We start from the raw sequence: 21,417 nt of genomic DNA on the forward strand, positions 1-21,417 counted from the left end.
AGCAAATTCAGAAGCACATAAGTCTTGGACTCATTTTTTGTCTGATTTGGAAAGCAGTTTAATCTGTTATGTAAATCTTTAAATTTATGCTCTGAAAAGGGGTGTTACATGCGTAAATTCCAAAGCATTCCAAGGAGAACTTGCGGCATCTATACATAGCAAACCTATGGAAAAAAATACTCATTTTTGGGGTTCCTAAGGTTCTGTTGTTACCCCAAGATAGATGTGGGACTTCTTGCATAGTGCATAAGCGGAGAAACATAGGGAAAGGCAAAGCTTGAGCAGGGTTTTACTAGAAGTGCCAAGTTACAGCTGTGGTGGGTGACATCAACTTAAAAAGATGTCAACTATGCAGGACTCATGCGTTAGGAACCTCTGTGCTTGCTTTTGAAGAAAAGGCATTGCAGCTTAAGCAAAGTCAATTGTTCCACATATTTTTGTGACTTGTAACTCATCCGGTGGAAAATCCACAGTGGTTTGCAGGCACAGTGCTCTGAGTAGGGAAAGGAGCTTGGGGATTCCACAAGGAGATCTAGGTCACAGAGCAACACACTCGCTTCCTTATTTTCTTGCCCTGGCAGCACGTTATTTGTGTTCTAAATAGTGCTGTATCCACAGGAATCTTCCATTGGAAAATTAATGTGTGTCAGAGAAGTCATATATTTAAAAATAAAATAAATGTAGCCTTGCCTCACACGTCTCTTCTGGCTACAGTCCTGAAAGTTGCCTGGAGGTCAGCTGAAAGGACCTGTTTGGGATGTGGGTGAACTCACAGCCCTTCCTTGGGTGGTTTGTGGGAGCTGAGTATAACTTAAGGCCATTTGGAAGATAATGCTGTGGCTTGTTTACACAAGCAGCTTGCTGCACACGGTATCAGGGTTGAGACAGTACAGTGTGTGACCTTACCATGGGCATGGTTTTAGAGGGCCTGGAGAGCAGTTTTGTGGCCATCTCAACTTTAAATTCAGTGTGCTACACAGCTCCTCTGCCAGCGTATGTTGAAATCCTGTGATAAGAGTGCTATAATTAGGAAGCTCAGTTGGAGAACTGGGTGAAGGAAACACTTGCATTCCTTAAGTACAGTGGATTTGTCAAAAGGAAAAGTGTGCCGTGATTCGCTGTGTATTCCAGAGAAGAATTTCATGCTACGTGTCTTGAGTGAAATGAAGAGAGCAGGAATATACTAAAAGGGGGAGGAGGACAATTCTGTTTTAAGAGGTGAATGCCAAAAAATCCTCCAAAAATCCAAGCATTTTGAGGAAGGATTTTTGCTTCTTTTTGTCTTTCTGCCATTGCATCTTAGTACAGGAGACTATAGGATCTGTAAAGTGTGGACTTCACTCTAGGAAATGCATCTGTTTATCACTTATAACCAACTCTAAGCGAGCTGTATGGATTTTTTTAGTAACACCTAGAAAAAATAACTTGTGTTGGGAATCTTAAATCTGTTAAATATTTGCTGAGTGAAGAAAGAATCCTAGCCAGGCAGAAGTGCATGTGTAACACTTTGCCTCACACCAGGATAATGGCTGCAAATTTCTGGAGCTTCAGCTGTTTAATAAGGCATTCCTTAACTCAACCTAACAGCCAAGAGCCAAGAACAGAAAAAGTGACTGTTCCTGTAATGCATTTTCCTTTCCTCTCTCAGCCTGTTCCCACAAAACACTTCCCTGCCTGCTCGACTCTAGTCTTGCTTGGTGCCTGTGTTTCTGCTCTTTTTACTGGGGCTGAGCAAGACCTGGCTGTTGTTTTGTTTTAATATATATTCCCTTAGACCAGGGAATATATAATTTTTTTTTCCTGTTTGCTATATGGTTAGAAAATAAGAGAAATCACATTCTCTCACTGTATAGATTGGTTTTTTTTCTAAACACAGACTAGACTTTGTTACCTAGTTCTTTATCTAGTTTTTTTGCACATAAACTGAGGGCTGTCGTTTAATCCTCATTCAGTACTACAAATATTTCATTCTGCTGGCCAGAGAAGGAAGTTGCTGAATTTAGATAAAGATGGCAATATTCAACACTGTATTTATCCAAAGTCAGAAACAACTGGCACTTTCACGAATGTCTAGAAAAGCTGTGTTACATCTCAACACTTCCATTATCTTTGAAGACTCTTCAGTGTATTTTCTCTCCCACAGAAGAGGAATCTCTTTTCTATTTTTTTTTTTTTTAATGAGTGTTTTAGGAGGACAGTCAGCAGTGATTCTGACTCTCTGGAGGACCTTGGTCCATAAGAGAGAGTAGCAGATGGTCTAAGGGAATATATATTAAAACAAAACAAAAGTCCTGGAAAGGAAACTTTGTTGTTGACTTTTGATGTTGTTTATTGACCTTGTCTGGTTAAATTACGATCTCTTCAGCACAGGAATGAAATCCTACGTGTTTGTGCAACATTAACACAATGGGGCCCCCATCCTAAAAAAGGGTCTTTTGGATGATGCTGTTATTCAAACAAATGGTGGTAATGATGTTCATTACATCTGGTTTTAGTTGTGCTGAAGGCTCCTTGAGCAAAAAGAGATGTGCCTGAAATAGAGCAGCAACATTTTTAAGTGAAATGAGTAAAGGGCCCATGATCCATTGCATGTGTTGCTTTTTAATTGTCTGTTTTGTAGATGTTTTTGTACCGCTCCATTTTATCTCAGTGTGTGTAAAACCACATCAGAGTTTTTACAAGGGTTTGTATCAGTGCATGTTGTGATTTATACTCAATAGTAAAGATGATGACTACCAGAGGTTTTTTGGTTTTATATAATCCTGGCTTTGCAGCCTTGTAATTCACTTGCTGTCTGTTTTGCAGTGCAAAGCAGTGATATAAATTCTGCCCCTAGACTTATTTGACTTTTCCTTCTCTACAAGTCACAGAAGCACAGCTGTGGGGGTGGCAATCCCTCCCCTGCTCCTGTACCTGCTTGTTTTCCTCCCAGGCACTGATTTCTTGTAGCCTTGGGGTTTTTTTCCCCTCAGGTTTCAGTGTTACGGATGGAATTGAGGGACAGGGTAAACAGAGACAAATTTGGTTACATATGGCTGTGCTGTGAAAAATGCAGGTCATTTGTGTCTAGAAATTGGGTCAGGTTTTAATTGCATTGTCAAGGGTAGTTAATGCTTAAATAGTTTGCTTCTCAATATAAAAGGGGACAAAAATGGATCTGCTATTAACTTTTTCTAACACTTCTTAAATTACAGTATGTATGTGTAAATCTAAAGTACAACAGGTCTAGAAAACCCTACAGTCCTTTAACTACTTGTAAGTGCTCTCAGTTTTCTTCGTGACAAAACGAGCTATTTTTGTTTTTCAATAATACATCCTGTGGCATATCTGCAATGAGCTTCTTCTCATCCTAATGTTGCTATTCTGGACAGGCAGACCTGTTGGCTTCATCTGAGGCAGAAAACAGCATTTTCGGTGTATTTTGAGTAACATTTCTAGCAGATTTGGGAGCCAAAGTTCAAGTCTGTGATCACCTGACAGTGATCACAGTGATCTGCCTCTGCCTGCCTTCCATGGCCTCAATCACACGTTTGCCCTCGGTGTGTCCACAGAGGTTGTGTAAGTGAATAACTCTGTCTGCCTTCCTTGCTGTGCACAGGCCGTCGGGTGTTGCTCTTTTTCTAAACTGCAGCTCAGGTGAAGAATATGATGGCAAAGGACTTATTGTTTCTGTGGTTATATAACAGGATATTCAGTTACAATCATTTCAGTTAATTAGGTTAAATTCAGCGGAAAGGCAGCTTCCCTGGCATCTTTGAGGGGGAATCCTCTCGCCAGGAGGTCCCCATAGACTGCCCATGAAGTCTGTGGTTTGTCTGGTTCTCCCTGCAGTGGCAGGGTACATGTGGAATACGGAATAATAGTCTGAAAACACAGTACTTACAAAAGGATGTTCATCTGTCAGCAGCAGGGGCTAAGTGTTCACTATTTGTTTGGGGTTTTTTCCATGAAGAAGTTTTTGGTGTGGATTTTTTGGGGTGATCTGTATGAGACAGGACTTCCTAGAAAACCACTTGTCTTCACCTCCATAGCATACCCAAACCTCTGAATCCTATCCCTGTTTCTATTAAGATTAATAAACTGTAAAAAATAATATCAAATGCCCCTCCCTCTCTAAAGCCAGCTTTGCTTGGGGTAAGTGTAACTAAAAAAAAAAAAATTAATATTTTCCTTCTGCTGGTAGCGTTTGCATGTTTTAAGGTAAGTGGTGGAGCAATCTGATTTGGAATAGGAGAAAAATCAGAAAATATGAACTGGATCTTGACGTGGTGCTGGTTTTATATAAAGCAACTGGTATGAGGTTGATTGTGGTGGTACAGCTATAGGGGCAAAATATTATCAAGAGCTGGACTCCAGTTTTTATTCTCAGCTGTAAGACATAAAACCTTTGCTTGAATGAAATTTGCTGACTTAGCTGGTCAAGGCCACCGTAATCCTGAAAATTTTTAAATGATCCTCTTAAGGTTTAAATGCTTTCAGTATACATAAAGGAAAAGCCCATCAAGGGATGGATGGAACCACATTCATCTTTTCTTTATTGCCTCCTTTTCAAGTACCTTGCAGCTTTTCTGCTTACAGGTGTGACAGTTATTAGAAAAAATAAATTGTAGAGTGGATATAAAAATATCCCATGTGATGAAAGTGGCTTTGGATCTCAAATAGCTTTGTGTTTTCTTTCTTCTTGCAGCCCTTATTTCCTTTTCTCAATTTTGACTCCTTTAGTTTTTTAATGTTTATAAAGTTATAGTGAATTTTATGATAAAAGGAAAATTTAGGAAATGGAAAAACATAGACAATCCTGTTCCCAGAAAGCAAATTATGCTCTTAATAATTCAGGATTCTCTTCACTCCCCTTGGATTTAAAGGTGAGTTGGCAACGTGCAAAATTAGTTACAGCTACAATTGATTTCTTTGTGCAAGTGCTTTGGTATGCATAAATACATGAGAAATTAAACAGCTGGCACAGGGCCCCTGGTTTTGTGTAAATCTTAAGGTTAGGAGGATGATTTTTTTTTTATTATTATTTTTTACAAGATTGAAAGAGCTAGCTGTAGAAGGAAGTAAAAGGCATTATTAGGAGGAATGTGCTCCTGCAAGCTGATGGAAAGTGATGTGCTTTTATGCCAAGGGGAAAGCTGAGCAGCAGTGATTACCATGTTTCTCTTCAAGTCTAATCTTTGAAACATTTCTGAGCATTCCAGATTAATCTGCTATAAAACTGTAAAAATAGATTATTATCCACTGAAACATGAGCACAGGTCACCTCTTGTTGAGGAGATGGTGTTCCTTAGGCTGAAGTTTGTTTAGAGAACTGTTTCTGTGTAATTCTGTCTCCATTTCTGTTTCCTCTCCATGGCAGATGTACCTGAAACAATTGAGTCCTGCTTCTCTCTCAGCAGAAGGCTTGAGGCAATTTAGTGTGCGTTGGCAGGGTTTCTCCTGCCAGCTCTCCATCTTCAGTGAGCCTCTGAAGGATGCTCTTTTTTTCTATTCTCCTGCAGATAGTGTCAGGCATCTGGAGAGAGAAAGGGAGAACTCTTTTCAGGGCAAATCACCAAACAGAAGAAAACAGTGACCAGAATCTTAAAAAAATGTTATTCACTTCTTCTGAAGCCTGTGCTCTAGTTTAACCAGAGAAGTCCTCAGTTGCATCATTGACAAAAGCTGAGGATAAGGAGTGTTCCATGTTGATTTTCCATGATAGAAGAGAAGAAACAGGAGAGGCCTTAGCAGGACCTCAGTGTGTCAGCAGGTAGCCACATGTGGAATGTGTCTTTCTCTTGGTGAGCTGGTACTCACAGCTAGGCTTGGTCTGGACTCAGTGTGGTTTTGTGCAGCGTCTGATGCAGGTGCAGACACTTCCCCCCACTGATTGATAAGGTATATTGTTAGAGAGATGGTTTCTGCTTTGTTGGTGACTCTTCCCATTTGAATGCAGTCTGAGGATGGAGTCGTACATTGTATTGCATCTCACAGTGCACTGCTTGTAGTGCCAGCAGTCAAAGCTAGTCCGTGGATGGGAAGTAATAAAATCAGGTCCAAAAATCTCTGACTACCATTTCCTGGACATTTGTTTCTCCCAACATCACCGTGTCCAGCGTCCTATCCTTTTCCTTTTTCTTTGTGTAGACTTCTAGATGGAAAAATGTTTGCACCACCTTATGTGATGTAATAAAGGCTGTTAAAATGTGACATGGCTTTTGGTATAGTTGCTGATGATGAAGGTTAGGTGTTAATTTGGGAAGGCACACAATAGGGGTATTGTGATTGAGCAGTGGCTGACATGTCGCTCAAAACTCAAAGTAGGTTGTACTATAAATATAGTCTCTTGTTTTGCAATTGACATTTTGCTGGTGGGTGGCTAATTTGAAAGGAAATAGACCAGTGATCTAATATTAATAACTAATTAATAGTTATGTGGGTATTTTAAGTCTATTTTTCTGCTTATTTATAGGCATATATTATTCATCTATGCTGTGTATCCTTCTTTGTATGTTTAATTCTGAAACTTTTGCTTCGGTAATATTCAGGCTTATGTGCCCTTGCAATCAAGAGCTTGAAATGAAAGTTGGTGCCTTCTTCAAAAGCCCTTTTTGAGGATGACAATTTCAAAGTAATGACACTTCAGCTACTGAGGGAAGTCTCCCTCTTGAAGCAAGGCCTAATAGGGAAGCCAATGTCTCACCTTCATCTGTGAGTCTTAAATCAGCATCAGTACTGCATGTATTCCTGTGTATAAAGTAGAACATAGGGGCAGATTTTAGGCCTCCATTGAAAGTGTGTAGTTCATAGACAAACTGAAGAGGAATAAAGTAAGAAGAGCCATCTCACAGGAAGCCTTATCCTGTGGGATCAGAGTAAAACATGCATTCACATGCACATAGCTTCTCATACAGCATATATGTTATTATACCAAGGAGACGTCATGCTCTTCTTTGCTCTGATGGGGCAAACTTCTGTGCAGGTTTGTATCTCTTCTACCTATTTCCCTTGCCTCCTGCCTTTTCTCTTACATTTGCAATTATCTGTAAATTAATAAGTGTGCGATACTCGTCCTTTTAATGAATTCTTAATTGAACTGATAATAAAGCAGGAAGACTGTGTGAGAGATGTGTTATACTTTGTATATGCTTGATATTTTTAGATCTGTTTTGTCACATATCCAAACATTTTTAAATGGATTCCACTAAACTCTGTAGAACAGTGCTGTGATACCCCGGGCTGTTACTGCTGGCTGCAGAATTTGTGTGTGTTGCCTTTATATCTTGTCCCTCTTGTATAACTTTGCTGTAAGCACTCAACTAACAGGGAACAAAAAATATTTCCCCACTATCTATAGAGTTTACATTACTCATTTAGCTGCTGTCCTCGGAGGTTTAAGCTGTGTCCTAGAAAGAAGTCGCTAGTGTTGGATTAAAACCCGGCTTCTGTTACTTGTGGAGGTACCGTGGTCCCTTTGACCACATGCTGCACCTTCTGCATGAAGGTCTTCTCAGCATTTGCTGCAAGTGTGAGGAAAAGCCCACATTAGCACCAAATGTCTAAAAACAAGCAGGTGTAGTGTTTTGCCTTTCAATACCCTGCACTTTGGAGGGTGGGGGTTTGCGTGCGGCTGTTTGCGTGCTGGAGGGCACGGTTATTGATGATGGAGGAAGCACACCGTGGGACTTGGAGCTTTCATAGCCAAATTGACGACTGCCAGCGCCCTTCCAAAGGTGTTGAGCTTTTATGTTTGGTCTCCACAAGGCTGTGTCTCTGCATGTGTTTCAGTGTAGCTCACAGAGTCATCGTTGTGAAACAAACAATTCCAGATAGGCTGACTCCTTGAAGGAAGGCTTCTTGCTTCCCATTTTCTTGCAGATATCCAAGGATTTCAATTTCAAAGTGGATTGGTTTGTTTGTTAGGGTTTTTTTTGGGTTCTTTTCCCTGGCTTTTATGTACTCTGTTCTGCACAGGACACCTGTGGGCAGAGAACCAACCCAAAACAACTCGTGTCACTGGTGCTGTGAGATTCAGCTGGAAACACTGGTGTTTTGGGCATCGCTGGGCACCCAGGCCATTTCAGGAAGTGCTTGAGGTTCATTTGTCCATTGATAAAATGCAGGTAATAGTGTTTGTCCAGTTCATGGTGGTCTGAAGAAGAGCTGACACTGCTGACACACTCACCAGCACTGATGGTTAGAGTTGTGTATGAGGGCAGATAACAAGGCACATGTTTAAACTCAGCAGAACACATGAAGTATGATTTCTGTAATTTGTTTCATGGTTAGTTTGAGCCATGTTGGAAGTGACTATCAGGGGGTTGTTTCGAAGTTTTTGTCCCTACATGTTTTTCTGTCTCTTTTTACGTGACAGGTCATGTTTTTATTTTCAGTTCCCTGTGACTCAGGGAATCTTTTATCTGTGCATGTGCTTATTGCAAAGAACCCTGTGTGTAACACAGTCCTGTTACGTCTCTTGTAATAAGGAGAACCCATCACAAGATTCATTCTTAATCTGCCAAGGTTTTTAGACAAATTTCAAGATTCTCTAGTAATAAAAAAAAAAAAAATCCCTTAATACATTGAAAATTTGCAGAAATTTGCTTGTATTTCAAATGTTGACATTGCGATGTTGGGTCACAGATTGGACTCTGATCTCAGAGGTCATTTCCAACCTAAGTGATTCTGTGATTCTGTAGCAACTTCGGTGCTTTTTCCTCTGCTAAGAAGAGCAATTTGGCTTGTCCTTACAGTATTTACTTGCTAATCTTTTGTATCAAAAATAAGAAACCGTATTTATCAAAGTACTAATATAGCAGGTCAGGACACTTTGAGCATCTTAAAAATTACCTGTATGTCAAAACACAGAAAGTGTCTGTCAAACACTGGAAATGTGAAGCAATGATTCCTGTACCAAGTTGTTGTGTCTTCAGTTGCTGCTGATCTACCAATTTCAAGGGACTTCAGCTGCCCTGTGAAGGGTTAAGGGCAAAGGGCAGTAGACGGTTCATGTGTTGGAAGTTCATGGATTACTTTCACACCTACATGAGTTTTGAAATACAGAACTTTTTTAATGGCTGGGATCCTTGTTTGTTTTGGATGTCTAGACGTGGAATATATTATCTTCCAGCTGAATGGATTTTTGACCTTTTATGTTCAAGTTTGTCGTGTGTTCCATAAGTATCTCTGTATGTGCCGCCCTGGTAGTTACAGGTCTTGAGACAATGTTTTCCTACTCGAACACATAACTTTCTGAGTAGCACCACAAATTAGTGTCCTTTTGCAAACATACTTTATTTTCTCTCTCATATTATTAAAGGCCCATTGAGTCTGAAAATTAAGTAATGTAACTTTCCGCAAACATGCATATTTTTCAGCATAATTGGAAGATGTTTTGGATTACTGTCTCTAGGCCTGTGCAGCCAAGAACCCAATTATAGGCATGGTTAGAACGCGATGGCGTGCGTTAGTCAGATTATAACAAGATTCCAATAATGTAAAATTGCTGCACAACAAATTAGTTTGTATAGATTTTGACAGTTGTTGCCTTTAACAAACTAAATTATTAAGCAATGCACAGCTGCAAGGCTTCTAAAATTGAAGAAAAATAGACTCTTATTTCCTTGTCAAAGTCTTTGCCGTAGAGCAGGACCACGGGCATGAAAAGGTCTGGTTTGAGTTGTTCAGTTGACTTTGTGAAGCCATCTCTCCCAAGCTGATTTTGTCTCTGTAAGCAGATGATAGGCAGATTACAAGAGCTGTGTTAAAGAATTTGTCAGGCACTTTCTTTTTGCCATTAGTCCTGACAGACTCACTCACAATCTTTTGGGCTACCGCTTAGTAAACTAAGTTTTGGGAGGTTTTATTGTAATTTATGAATAAATGGTGACTAGATTAATGCTGCTTGTTTATTTTCACTACAAACCTGAGACAAGAATTTACCTCCAGTCTCTTGGGAGAGTGCAAGAGCTGTTGGTGTGGTAACTCCATATACTGATTGAGTTGCATCTCTGAAATCCAAGAACCTGTCGTTCCCTCTAGTAAGGTGTTACTACAACACTATAAAATAAAGCAAAATCTCCTACATTCCAGCAATCAGGTTATTCAATCAGTAGCTTTATTACACTTTCCTGTCCTGAGCTGTGTTCCAGCTGCAGGTTTGAGAACCACCGTGGCTGCCAAGTGACGTTTGTATCTACATCGGCGAGCGTCTGTTTTAGTGATATGGACTTTAATTATATATGACATAATTATGATACAAACCTGCTTTCAGTCCAATTTAGGACCAAGCCCTACTATTTTTACATACATTTCCAAGCAAATTAAAGCCCAGTTTTGGGAGTGTGCTCGATCCCAGAAGTGCAACTTGATATCTGTTTAAAAGAAACTGAGACTCCAAGAAAACACCGTCACTGCCCAGCAGTTTGGCTCTTTCCTCCTCGCAGTTCAAGAGCAGCAAGGGCAGACCTGATTTCTGAGTGTCCTTGGCTGCTGTCGCTTGTGGTGTTTTAGCTCTTGCACTTTTCTCCTGGGAGAGCATGATGGCACTGACTTAATGGGGGTAAATGGGAAGATGAAGGCTGCTCGTTTTCTGCACGTGGAGAGGGGTGAACCTCTGGTCATGAATTCAAAGGCAGGCATGAACTGTGCAGCAGCCTTCTGCTCTGGGAATGGTGACAGTGATGCTGGTTGATGGCATAAAATAAGCTGCTAGAGATTGCATAGAATGGTGGGGGGATGGGATAATAAAAATATATTAATCTACCAAATTCTAAAATGGTAAAATAGAGGGGTTTCAGGAATGAGAAAATGACAGCCCAGCTGTACAATGCTTTTGAGTGGCTTACACTTTGAAGGCTGCTTTTTAAGGAAAAAGAGATGCAAGCTCCAGAGATCATTTTTAATGAGTATGTGAAGTAGTGCCTGTAGCATTTGCATCACCAGTCATGAAACAGTACTAGAGGAGACAACCTTTAGAAAATGAAATGCGTCTGGCTTCCAGTTTGGTAAAAGTGATTCTTGTGTTTGATTTGTTTTGGTTTTGGTTTTTTTTTTTTTTTCACTGAGCATATACTTACAAAACTTAAATGCTTTAAGCCAAGTAGTGTGAATTATGATCAGGACAAAGCATTGGAATATCTCTCTCTAAAACAGAAAGATTGAGAATTTCAGCATCTTGTTTCCAAAATAGTTGCACATACTTCTTGCTTCCTTGATGTGCCCTTGGCAGTCAGTCAACTATAAGACTTTTTGAGCTCCATTGATGTACTCTGAAAATATCCTCTGCACTTAAATCGTTAAGAGGATGAATTATGGAAATGACAGGGGATAAGGAAGAGAAGAATAGATGCACATTCACTTGGGGCCTTGCCTTGAGGCTGGTGTCATTTGTTGGTTGGATGGTCTTTGAAATAGAGGCATTAGAGGGAATGAGTTGTAGCAAGCAGATCAAATATCTCATCTATAGTCATCATACAGAAAGGAAACAACATCAAATACTCTTAACAGGTGGTCTGGTGGGAAAGACAGCAGTAAACAACACTTCCTAAAAGTAGGTATTTTCTCTCTCTGTGATGGGCCATATTCCATTTATAAAATACCCATTAGTACTGTTTATGACCACATAATTTACTTTTTTGTATTGTTTTCCCTGACTATACATGGTTTAAAATCAAAACAAGCAAAAACTCTAGACAGTCATTAAAAAAAAAAAAACCTGTTTTTTTGTTTGTTGAAAACCAAATTTGAGGGTTTTTTGTGGATTTTTTTGGTGTTTAATTTAAAAATAGGGGCCTTAAGGAGTCCCCATCCAATGGCAATAAGGATTTCAGTTACAAGAAGTGGAAGAGAAGAATATCTAATAAAACTTTGCTGCCCAAAGCTTGGGAGGATTGAAAACAAACATCGTAAGATATTAAGTCAGTCTAGTTTGGATAGCTATATTCCTTTAATTTAGAGAAGCACTGGACACATTTTCCCTGTATTACTTTCTGTCAGCAAAATGAAGAAGGTTGTGGAAAAAACCCCACCCATGAAATGGGTGAAAGGGCTCCGTGCTGATCGAGGAGCACGCTCTAGTGGCAGGTTAATCCAGCGTGGCCTTCCCAGGTGCCCATCCTCCACCCTCACTCATATTAATCAGCTACTTCAGAAAAGAGAGAGTGGCATTTTCACAGGACCCTTTAAATTTTAGCATTTGTGTGTCTGTCCTTTGCCAAAACAAGTGCAGTGTGTCTACATGCGGCATCATCACATGTATTGGTGGTAGTGAGATGAAACTCCTGCTCTCTAATTAATTTTGCAGTGGGGAAGTAATGTCTATTTTTGCATATGGCTTTTAAATGCATAGATATTTTAAGCTGGAGAGGGAAAGATTTCATGCTCACGATGCACAAATTCTTATGGAGTGTGAGCATTTTAGTAACAGATACAGTTGTTAAGCTTGCCTGTTAGCATCACAGAAAATGTTGGGTTCTCAAAATCATCCACATTTTTGCAGTGTTTTCTGTTCTTGTCCTCTGCCTGCCTGGGGCTGGTAAATCTCTTAGGCCTTTCCCTCCTGCTCAATTCTTTTTTTTTTTTTTCTCATCAGATTCTCTAAAGTGCGTGTAGATAATCATCTTGGAAGAAAAAAAATAAAAGAGTGAGCATGTAAAAATGAAGCAATTCACATCTGAAGAGTGAGGATATAGTAAGGGAAATTATGCCCTGTGATTAGAGGTGAGCACCCTGGAATGTGCTTCATTTCATCACATCGCTTGGTAGGAATATAATTAAATTAAAAGTTTTAATCCTACATCCTTCACTATATGTGAAGGGGCTTTTTTGTACAAATTCTGCTCATGTCACTAACATAGATTAAAAAAAATCCATCCTGTGGCAAATGAGTTAACAGCGAGCAGCTTTTCAGCTGTTGTTGGGAGGTTAGTGCAATGGTGAATTTCTGGTGTTCTGTGTTTTTTGCGTGGTCTGTGGGGAATTGTGGAGAGGAAAGGAATTCGTCTTAAAGCAGCTTCTGTTGAAGGGTGTGGTGGTACCCTGCCCTCCTTTAGGCCTCTGGGTTTTTTCTCTTGTTTGGCATCGTTTTCGGGCGTAATTTTAGTTATTTACTTGAAACAAAGTTTCTTCCAAATGAATGAAAAATACTTAATGTAAACATAAAGTGTACAAAGTTCAAACCATGGAAGTGTTGAAACTTACTGCTTCGTCTTGTTTGTTCAGCCAGCAGGATCAACATCCCCTTTTAATGACCTCTTTTGCACTTAGAGTTAAAATTTTATAAGTATTTTAAACTTTGCTTCTGATTTTTTTTTTCCCAAATTAAATTTTTGCAGTGCAGTTGGTATATACAGTTTGGTTCATAGAAATGATCAAAGCAGTACATGATAGCCTAGCAGAGGATTAAAATTACATTAATACAGGGTCAGGACATTTTCACTTATCTTGTGAACTACTGTCAGTAAGCATTGCAGAGAGGACCAGGACACTTTTCCAGTCCAGGGTGGTGGTAGTGGAATGTTTTTCTCGGAGATGTAGTGGTGTATAAACTGCACTGGTGATCTCACAGTGATGCTTTGTAGCATTTATTTCTCTGTCCTCTACAACGTTGTATTTGTCTTCTTGTTCTGAAAACTAGAACTGTTAATATGTTGATATTAATTAAGTATTAATTAAATGCTACCATCCCCTGTACATGGAAAAGTGGAGTGCCATCAGTGCATGTGACATTCTCCCATCTCTCACCCAGGGCTCCTCCCATGGTTTTGGTGACAAATGTCCATTTGGCTGTTGGAGGTTTTGCCAGGAGGGAGGGAGAAGAAGTTTACTTGAATCTCTTGGGAATTTAAACATGGAAAATGATTGCAGACCAAAATACCCTGTGGTTCCTCAATCAAAAAAGGAAAAAACATTTTCAAGTGTTATTCAGCTTAGCAACAGACTAAATAGCTGAGGGTTTCTTAGAGGTCAGTGGTTACTTTTAGGATGATGGAAACTCTGAAATGCTACATCCTGTTTAAGGCATGCGTTGCCTTCCTTGGGTTTAATCCTTGTTTTAAGGAGGTGTTTGGGAAGTTTCAGTGTTATTTGTAATGTATTTCATGAGCCTTTGTAGCTGGAGTTTAGTATTTGGAAAGTTGCTTTTCGGATCCTCTTCCATTTGGGGCAGAGTTTTTTCTGTTTTACTATTGAGTGTGTCCTGCTTCAAACAGCATTTTTATTTGACACGTGAATTCTTTTCTTGTGGTGCCCAGACAATGTTCCTGTGCTTCTGCCTTCAAACCTTTTCTTGTTAATCCCTTAGTTTACACAAGATCCCTCTCTAATGATTTAATCTGTAATGAGAATTGGTGGTGGGAATCACTATGTTACACAAATATAGGATCAGTAATTATTCTGATCAAAGGTGCATAATGCACCTCTAGTGAGTGTTTTAAGTTTTGAAGTTGCCTGTAGAAATTAACTTCATGAGTGTATTTTAAGGATTATTTTATACAATGTGCTCTTTTTACTTTATTGGTGTTAAATTCAGCTCAAAAATTATGACTATTGAAAACAAATTTTTTTTGTTTGTTTGACCGTGGCCTCATGTTTCCTAATTTTTATCTTGCTGTTGAATCTTTTTAGTTGTATGCATTGGCCAACACTGCAGTAAGCTACTGCATCAGTACTTACCCATTTGTAAACTTTAATCTGGATTCTCATAAAGTTTCCCTTTGTCAGTGTGGGCAGACAAAAAGAACAGAAGTTCCTTTGAAGCTAATGCTCTGTTCTGAGGTGGGGTTTTGCTTTCAACCAAAACAGCGAGAAGAGGATAGAGTTGAAACCGTGCCTGTAATTTGTTTTTTTAAATAAATTCCATGTAAATAATCAAAAGACGGTCTTTTAATTTTTGTTTGTTTATTTTCTTAACTAAGCGTATATTGTTATCAGTAGGAAACTGAATGTTGTTTCAATTCTTTCAGTAAAAAGACTGGTAGAAAAATAGCTTTTATCCTTTTTTCATCCTTTAAAATAAATATTGATAGAAACTATCATAATATGGTTTGTGTTACAGGTGGTGTAATACCAAGGGCTGTACTGCTGCCACATCACAATTTTGTGGGGTTTCAGAGAGTAGTTCTGGTAAGGACACTCAATGATTTATCTATTTATTTATCATACAAGTGGACTGATAGTTTGGTACAATTTAGTATTACGTTCATTTACAGTATTTTTTAGGTATTGGTTTCTGCAGTTCACTAAATCCGTACATTAAGTGTTCTTTTATTCAATGGTCTTTATTAACAGCTCCTTTTGGAGCTGTTAGTGTCTCATGTGTAAATCCATATTAATTTTGTTGAGAGTTGTTATGATATAACACATCAATTCACAGCATGGAAATATTAACAAATAGAGCTTTTGTTGAAACACATCATAAAAACTGTTTTGTCTCCTGGAAATGTGGAGTCACTATTGCTTTGGTGTGTATCAGTTTTTTAAAAAGGGTGGAAAGTTACTGTATTTTGGTTATAGTATGTTTTTTTTTCAAGTGCTAAAGTCTTGTCACCCTAAAGGAAAAAATACAAGTATGTGGTTCAGAGGGCAAATATTCAGACCATGTTGTATTACTTGTCTCTTCTTAAGTGTAATGCACAGTCACAATTTTGCAATCATTTTCTCTAAATGCATGTAACTACATTCCCTCTATCATTTCTTTTGATTTTGGATGCTTTCTTTAAACATATTTTCTTATCTCTTCTCCATGGCTGGAGTTACAAGTGAGATGAGATTACATTTTCTTAGAAAGGGAAAATTCATTGTGCACCAGTCCACCATCAACCATGCTCTAGTATTGTGCAAGAGCACAACTGAGCATTTGTTCTTTCAGCAGGAGATAACTGATACCACATTTGTATCTGTAGAATTTTTAATATCTGCTGTAATTTAACAAATGTCTTGTGGGTGTAGCAGATGTCTTTTCTCCCCCCTCTCTTGCCTACCCCCTTCCCCCCCCCCCTTTTTTTTTTTTGGTTTTAATTCACGTTCCCTTAAAGTTTTTGGCAAGCTCTCTTTGTGTGCTGTCTTAGAGGGCACTCAAAGACAGAGGGAATTTGTTTTTAAAAAACCTTATCTCACAAGTAGACCCCACAAGGTAGAGAAAAGGATATTGCTGATGTCCTCTGTGGCCTTGCAAGGGTATTGTTGTACTGGCTCTGCTCCAGCACATCACTTAAGCAATTGCAGTCAATGGGACCAGAATATGTTGAAATATTCTTCTGTATTGATCTGTATCTGTGGATACTTTCTAAAGATGAGGTGGGGTACCATGAGAACTTCTCAATGGGATTCTGTGGTCAAGCTAAGAAACAAGCAGCAGGTCTCTCTGTGGTGGAGATACTGGGGAGGGGGGTGGGCCTTGCTTGAGAAATCTCTAGATGTTGGTGGATTAAGGAAACAAGAGGGTGCTGGAAGTTGGGAGTGAGTAGGGGTAAAGACTTGAAGCCATTTCCCCTTCTGTCATTGCATTAGATTGGTTTATCTAAAATAATTGGGCGTGGTGCTGTTCACACTGTGTGATTTCCAGCCCTGTAAGTGCATAATGCCTTGAGCATGCACTGTTCATGCATGTAGGCTTACATTAGAATTTTGAAGTCTTGGAGTGGAAGAAAATGGGCTTTCAGATTTATGTGGGAGAAACGGCATTAGGAAGTTTTGAGTAGCATCACTCAAGAATGTTAAATGGCAATTCTGCAAAGTAAAAACATCACAGCTTTATAAATATTTTAAGGAAAGAAAGATGATGGGAGCTCCTTGGAGTCTGAGAAATACTGAGAATTTTTCAAAATGTTATGAGCAATTTGTGCAGTATTTATTAAAGTATAATGTCATCAGGAGAAGTCATGGACCTCTTCCTCTCTGTCATCTCTTTATTTTCAAGTAATGCTCCCATTGCTGGAATGGGTGAGCAGAATTTTTCCATGCATAGAATCTGTTATTCCAGTGCTTGAGGTAAGGTAAAGATAACCAAAGACAGTGGGTTTCTTTTTCTGAAAGGCTGTCCTGTCTAATTTGTTTAACTCTGAACCAGCAGAAGTAGTTACTGTGATTGTTTAATTCTGCAAAAGACAGAGTAAAGGTCACTTGTGGGACAAGCTGAAGATCATTTCAGTGCAGCTGCCTGTGTAATAGTGGCCTGCAGTTACAAGCCGTGGTGTGTTTCCATTTCTGCTGATGTTTTAGCTTGACTAAGCAAAACTGCTCTCTCTACACAAAGCTGTGATTGTGTTTTCCAACGGAATCAGTAGAGGAGTCAGTTTAATTCAAAATAGCACCTTCTAATGGAGAGAGGTCCTTATTGGACAGATGATATATCGTCAGGATTTGAATAGTTTGCTGCAGAGGGGAGTAATTAAAAAATTAGTGAGAACAGATGTCTAATGTTGGCCTAAGCAGTCAGAGAGAAAAGGAAATGGCCTGGGTTTGAACTTTTTATCTTAATTGGATCCCTTGTGACTTTCAGCCCATTTGATTGGAGTTTCTTCAGTAGACTCTCCTGCTTCTACTGTACAAAGCCAACAGCTTTAAATTTTAAAGTTTTTAATGTGTGGGTATAAGCACTCACACAAGTCTTTACATACAGTTTGGAAGGATGATTCCTTCACAAAAAAAAAGCTTTATGTACCACAGGCTGCTTTGGTATAGCTTTATCTCCCATGTGATATACAGAAAAGCAAAATACTGTTCTTTTAAACTGCATTTTGGTATATTTTTTGAATTTTTTTACATAATTCTTCTACAGGTGTGTTCAGGCTCCTTTTATTAGTCAGACCCTCTGTAAAGTGCCAAATTAGCAAGAGGAACATTTGGTACACTGCTTTAATCTTAAATATCAACAATGCAATTGCTTCTAGAGATACAGGTGACTTTGCAATGTGTAGGAGCCATCTGGGGCTGTGTTATGGCAGGCATGTTCACGGAATCTCTGGGAATTTTTCCTTTACAGCAGTATAAATATGCCTCTAGACTTAAGCACTGGTGAAGTACCAGAACTTGGCATTCATTCAAAGTTGTCCTTGGTCTAGGATAATTTGAGTTAGGTAAAATATTCCATTTTCTACAGGCAAGGAAAGAAGCTTGTTTTTATTTTTCAGGGCATACTGTAAAAGAAAAAACTGCTCTTGATGATTCAGATATTGGATTAGTTCCCAGTAAAAAAAAAACCACCAAAGGTATACTTCAGGGTATGGAAAATCTAGTCGAGGATGACAGTATTGCATGTCTTTTCCATGTATTCTAGGCATATCACCTCAGCATATATGCTATTCTTAACGTTCTGCCAAAAGACCCTTGATACAGCTTCATTTAGAGAAAAAAATAAGCAGATGTTGAAGGCAGAAGGGGGACCAGCTTAATGCCTAGACAACCTTTGGAGGCATGAGTGAGTTATTCATCAAATACATATGCTTGAAGGGAAAAAACAGAACTATTTCTCATTGAACTTTGGGTGTAGCTGATATAGATGGAGACATTCTCTGCCAAAATACATAGCACTGCTGCCTAGACAGTATAGTTTTTTGCTCATGACAACTTCCACAGTCAGATTTGGGGTGTGGTACAGAGTAGGATGTAGAGATGCAGAGATTGAATGCCTGCATTGAAGGTGGTTACTGTAGGAGAAACTGAAAATTGAATAAATTAAGGAGAGAGGTACTCCTAGGCTTGGAAAACAATCTGGCCCTTGTTGTAGAGTTATTGGGGCAGGGTGTTTTTCTTGGAGCTGCCGTGTCGTGGCGAGGGTCTCGTGGCTGCAGCTCAACGTGTTGTGCGTTTGAGTGTCCAGTCTCACCGGGGGCTCTGGGCTGAGCAAGTGACTGCACTGCCTCTCTCTTGTTCTTTCTTTGTCACCTCGCTGTCTTCTGTCACTGTACTGCCTCTCTCATTTTTTGTTTGTCACCTCACTGTCTCCTGTCATGGCCCTGCCTCTCTCTTGATCTTTGGTTATCACCTCGCTGCCCTCCCGGACCACATGTGGGAGGCAGTGACAGCCCTGAGAGACCAAGGATGATGGAATGGTGGCCTAGGAATGCCCAGAGTTTTATTTCATAACAGTAAAGCAGTACTCTGCCCTCCTGACCTGCCCCAAGAGCCCCTTATCCCCCACTTCTGTGCTGCCTCAGGCACACACTCCTCCTTCCCGGCTGCCTCGGCCGGTGCCACAGCTCCGAGATGGTGCTTGGGCGGCTCTTGCTTTATTTCTCTGTTCCTTCATGATAGATCACACCTGTATTGGGGGTTAGTACGTAGTGCAGTGATAGAGAAATGGGAATTTTACGTTGGTCTCACGTTTCTGTTGCTTTAGGTTGTAAATAGAAAATAGGATGAGTGCAGTGATGGTGTTGTGTCACCGCCCAAGACGAGTGAATCACTGCGTGCTGTTTGCAACTGCACTTGGTCCTGCTCATGACTGGCCATGCCCGGTGCCCACAGCAGGGCTGACATCGTGGGTATTAAACTCCTACTGTAATATTTGATTTAAGTTTCACAGATAAGAGCAGCTTTGCCTCTTTGAATACCAAAAAGGATGATTGTCAGACAGTGTTTGTTTCTTAATTTATTTCGTGGGGTTTTTTTAAGAGATGTGTCTTGGTGTTAGGAAGCCAGAAAAGGCAAGTACTTCACATCCTGTTCTTCATTAGAAATAATTCTGATAAGACTTCTAAGTGATCTAAGTGCTTCTGGAAAATTTAGATACCTAATTTCAAAGCTGACCTGAAATTAAATCTGAGGTGCCAAAGTAAATACAGTTGGTTTCTGATCCATTTCAATGGTCCTTTTTCTAAAATAAATCTGTAAGCGTTAAATTAATTTTTATTAGTACTCCTTTTTTTTTTTTTTTGGTGAGGAATCTCTGATTTAATATTTTTTTCCCTGCTAATTAATCTTTAATTAAACAAATAAAGCCTAGGTGAAGGTGGTTTCATACTGACCTTTTGCACTTGTTTACATCGGTGACTGATTTCTGTCACTTGCCCTCAGAAGCTGGAGTGCTGTAGTTCTAAAATGGCTTTTCTAAAGACCCAGAGCTGTGGTTTGCACTTTTTAATACTGGTGTTGCATTTGGTTTTATTTAGGAGTAAGATAAAGTGGTAGCTTGTTTGTTGTTTGTTTGGGGTTTTTTTGTTTTGTTTTGTCCCCCCGCCCCCCCCAGATTTGCAACCTAGTAGGGCAGGGATAGTGGAGGAGTGTGGGAGTAGACATACCTAAAGTAGATTCACATGTTGTTCTGTTTTCACACACATATGACCAATTGCAGAAGCAAGTTATCTGTAACTTTTGGGTTTTTCTGAAAAGTGGGGATTTTTTCTTTTTTCTCTTTTTTGAGATCCTCAACTCATAATGGTTATTTACCTGCAGATTCCCACAGGCTCGTTTCAGGCTGCTTTAGTGAACAGGACTAGATGTGAAAATGCTTGGGTAAAGACAAGAGTTGAGTTTTTAATCTGAGGGTAAACTTCCTTAAGCTTTCTTTAAAACTCTCCATTCATGCATAATGCTGCAGTCAGTCATGAGTTACACGTCGTTAAATCTTTTGAGGTAACATCTTGGGGCTAGAAAGAACCTGTCAGTTTACATTTAATTTATTCCAGGCTTTAGGATATGTTTCATGGCTGTAGAAAACTTTGAACACTAAATATGATGAATGTTAGCACATATTTTCAGTACCAAATTCTGCAGTCCAAGTCTAGTTAGATTCTCAACATGTTTAATATCTGGATTAATGGAGAAAAACTTGTCTGAAGCACCATGTATTTCTACTGTTAATGCTCATAAATACCAATCTACCTGTTTGCCATCAATCCATAGCTCATGAATAGTACTGGCCTTTTCCAAGCAGTCAAAAGTATTCAAGGTTTTTTATTTAAAAAAAAAACAAAAGCAAAACAAAACAAAAAAAACCCAAAAAAACCCCCAAAAAAACAACACAGCAAGCCTCTGAATTGTTGGTATAATCAATTCATTGTTTTCCCTGTCCAAAGGACACTCTTTGCTTTTTCTTCATCCCAAATTTAAAAATAAATAAATAAGTCTGGCCTCCTTTTTGGTAAGTAGCAGGTTCTGACGTAGCTGCTCTTAAATAGTGGCCACTAAAGCTGGAAATTTTACCTTTCCTCATTAACAGTTTATAATTTCCTGACTTGAAATTTTAATAAATTGTAACTGAAGGATCTTTTCTATGTCCTGTGAGGTTGTTAGGTTGGGGGTTTTTTCACTTTTTTTGTGATATTTTCTCAGAGGGGTTTTGCATTTCATCCTTCATCTTTCAGAAACACAGGGCTCAGAACTCTTACTATTCAACAAGACATCTGCCTCAGGAAAAGAATTGGCAGCTTTCATACACTCACAAAGGAATTTCAGAAAAATTATTTGTTATTCCCAAACTAGATGCTGCCAGAG

General features: G+C 39.2%; 1 protein-coding gene across 4 annotated transcripts in view; it reads left to right on the forward strand.

The window, feature by feature from the left end:
• Positions 1-21,417, forward strand: part of LOC114063997 (F-box-like/WD repeat-containing protein TBL1XR1) — a 104,773-nt gene that overhangs the window by 55,778 nt on the left and 27,578 nt on the right. For 3 of the 4 annotated variants that reach the window (XM_027896644.1, XM_027896643.1, XM_027896646.1), the window contains one exon: positions 15,038-15,105. The exons of the other annotated variant lie outside the window; for it this stretch is intronic. The gene's annotated coding sequence lies outside the window, so the exon portion shown is untranslated. The remainder of the gene's footprint in view (positions 1-15,037; positions 15,106-21,417) is intronic. 4 annotated transcript variants of the gene reach the window in all.

This window comes from Empidonax traillii, unplaced genomic scaffold (genome assembly GCF_003031625.1).
Source record: "Empidonax traillii isolate 1590-97213 ecotype Southwest subspecies unplaced genomic scaffold, ASM303162v1 scaffold506:size517526, whole genome shotgun sequence".
In the NCBI taxonomy this organism is placed as follows: Eukaryota; Metazoa; Chordata; class Aves; order Passeriformes; family Tyrannidae; genus Empidonax; species Empidonax traillii.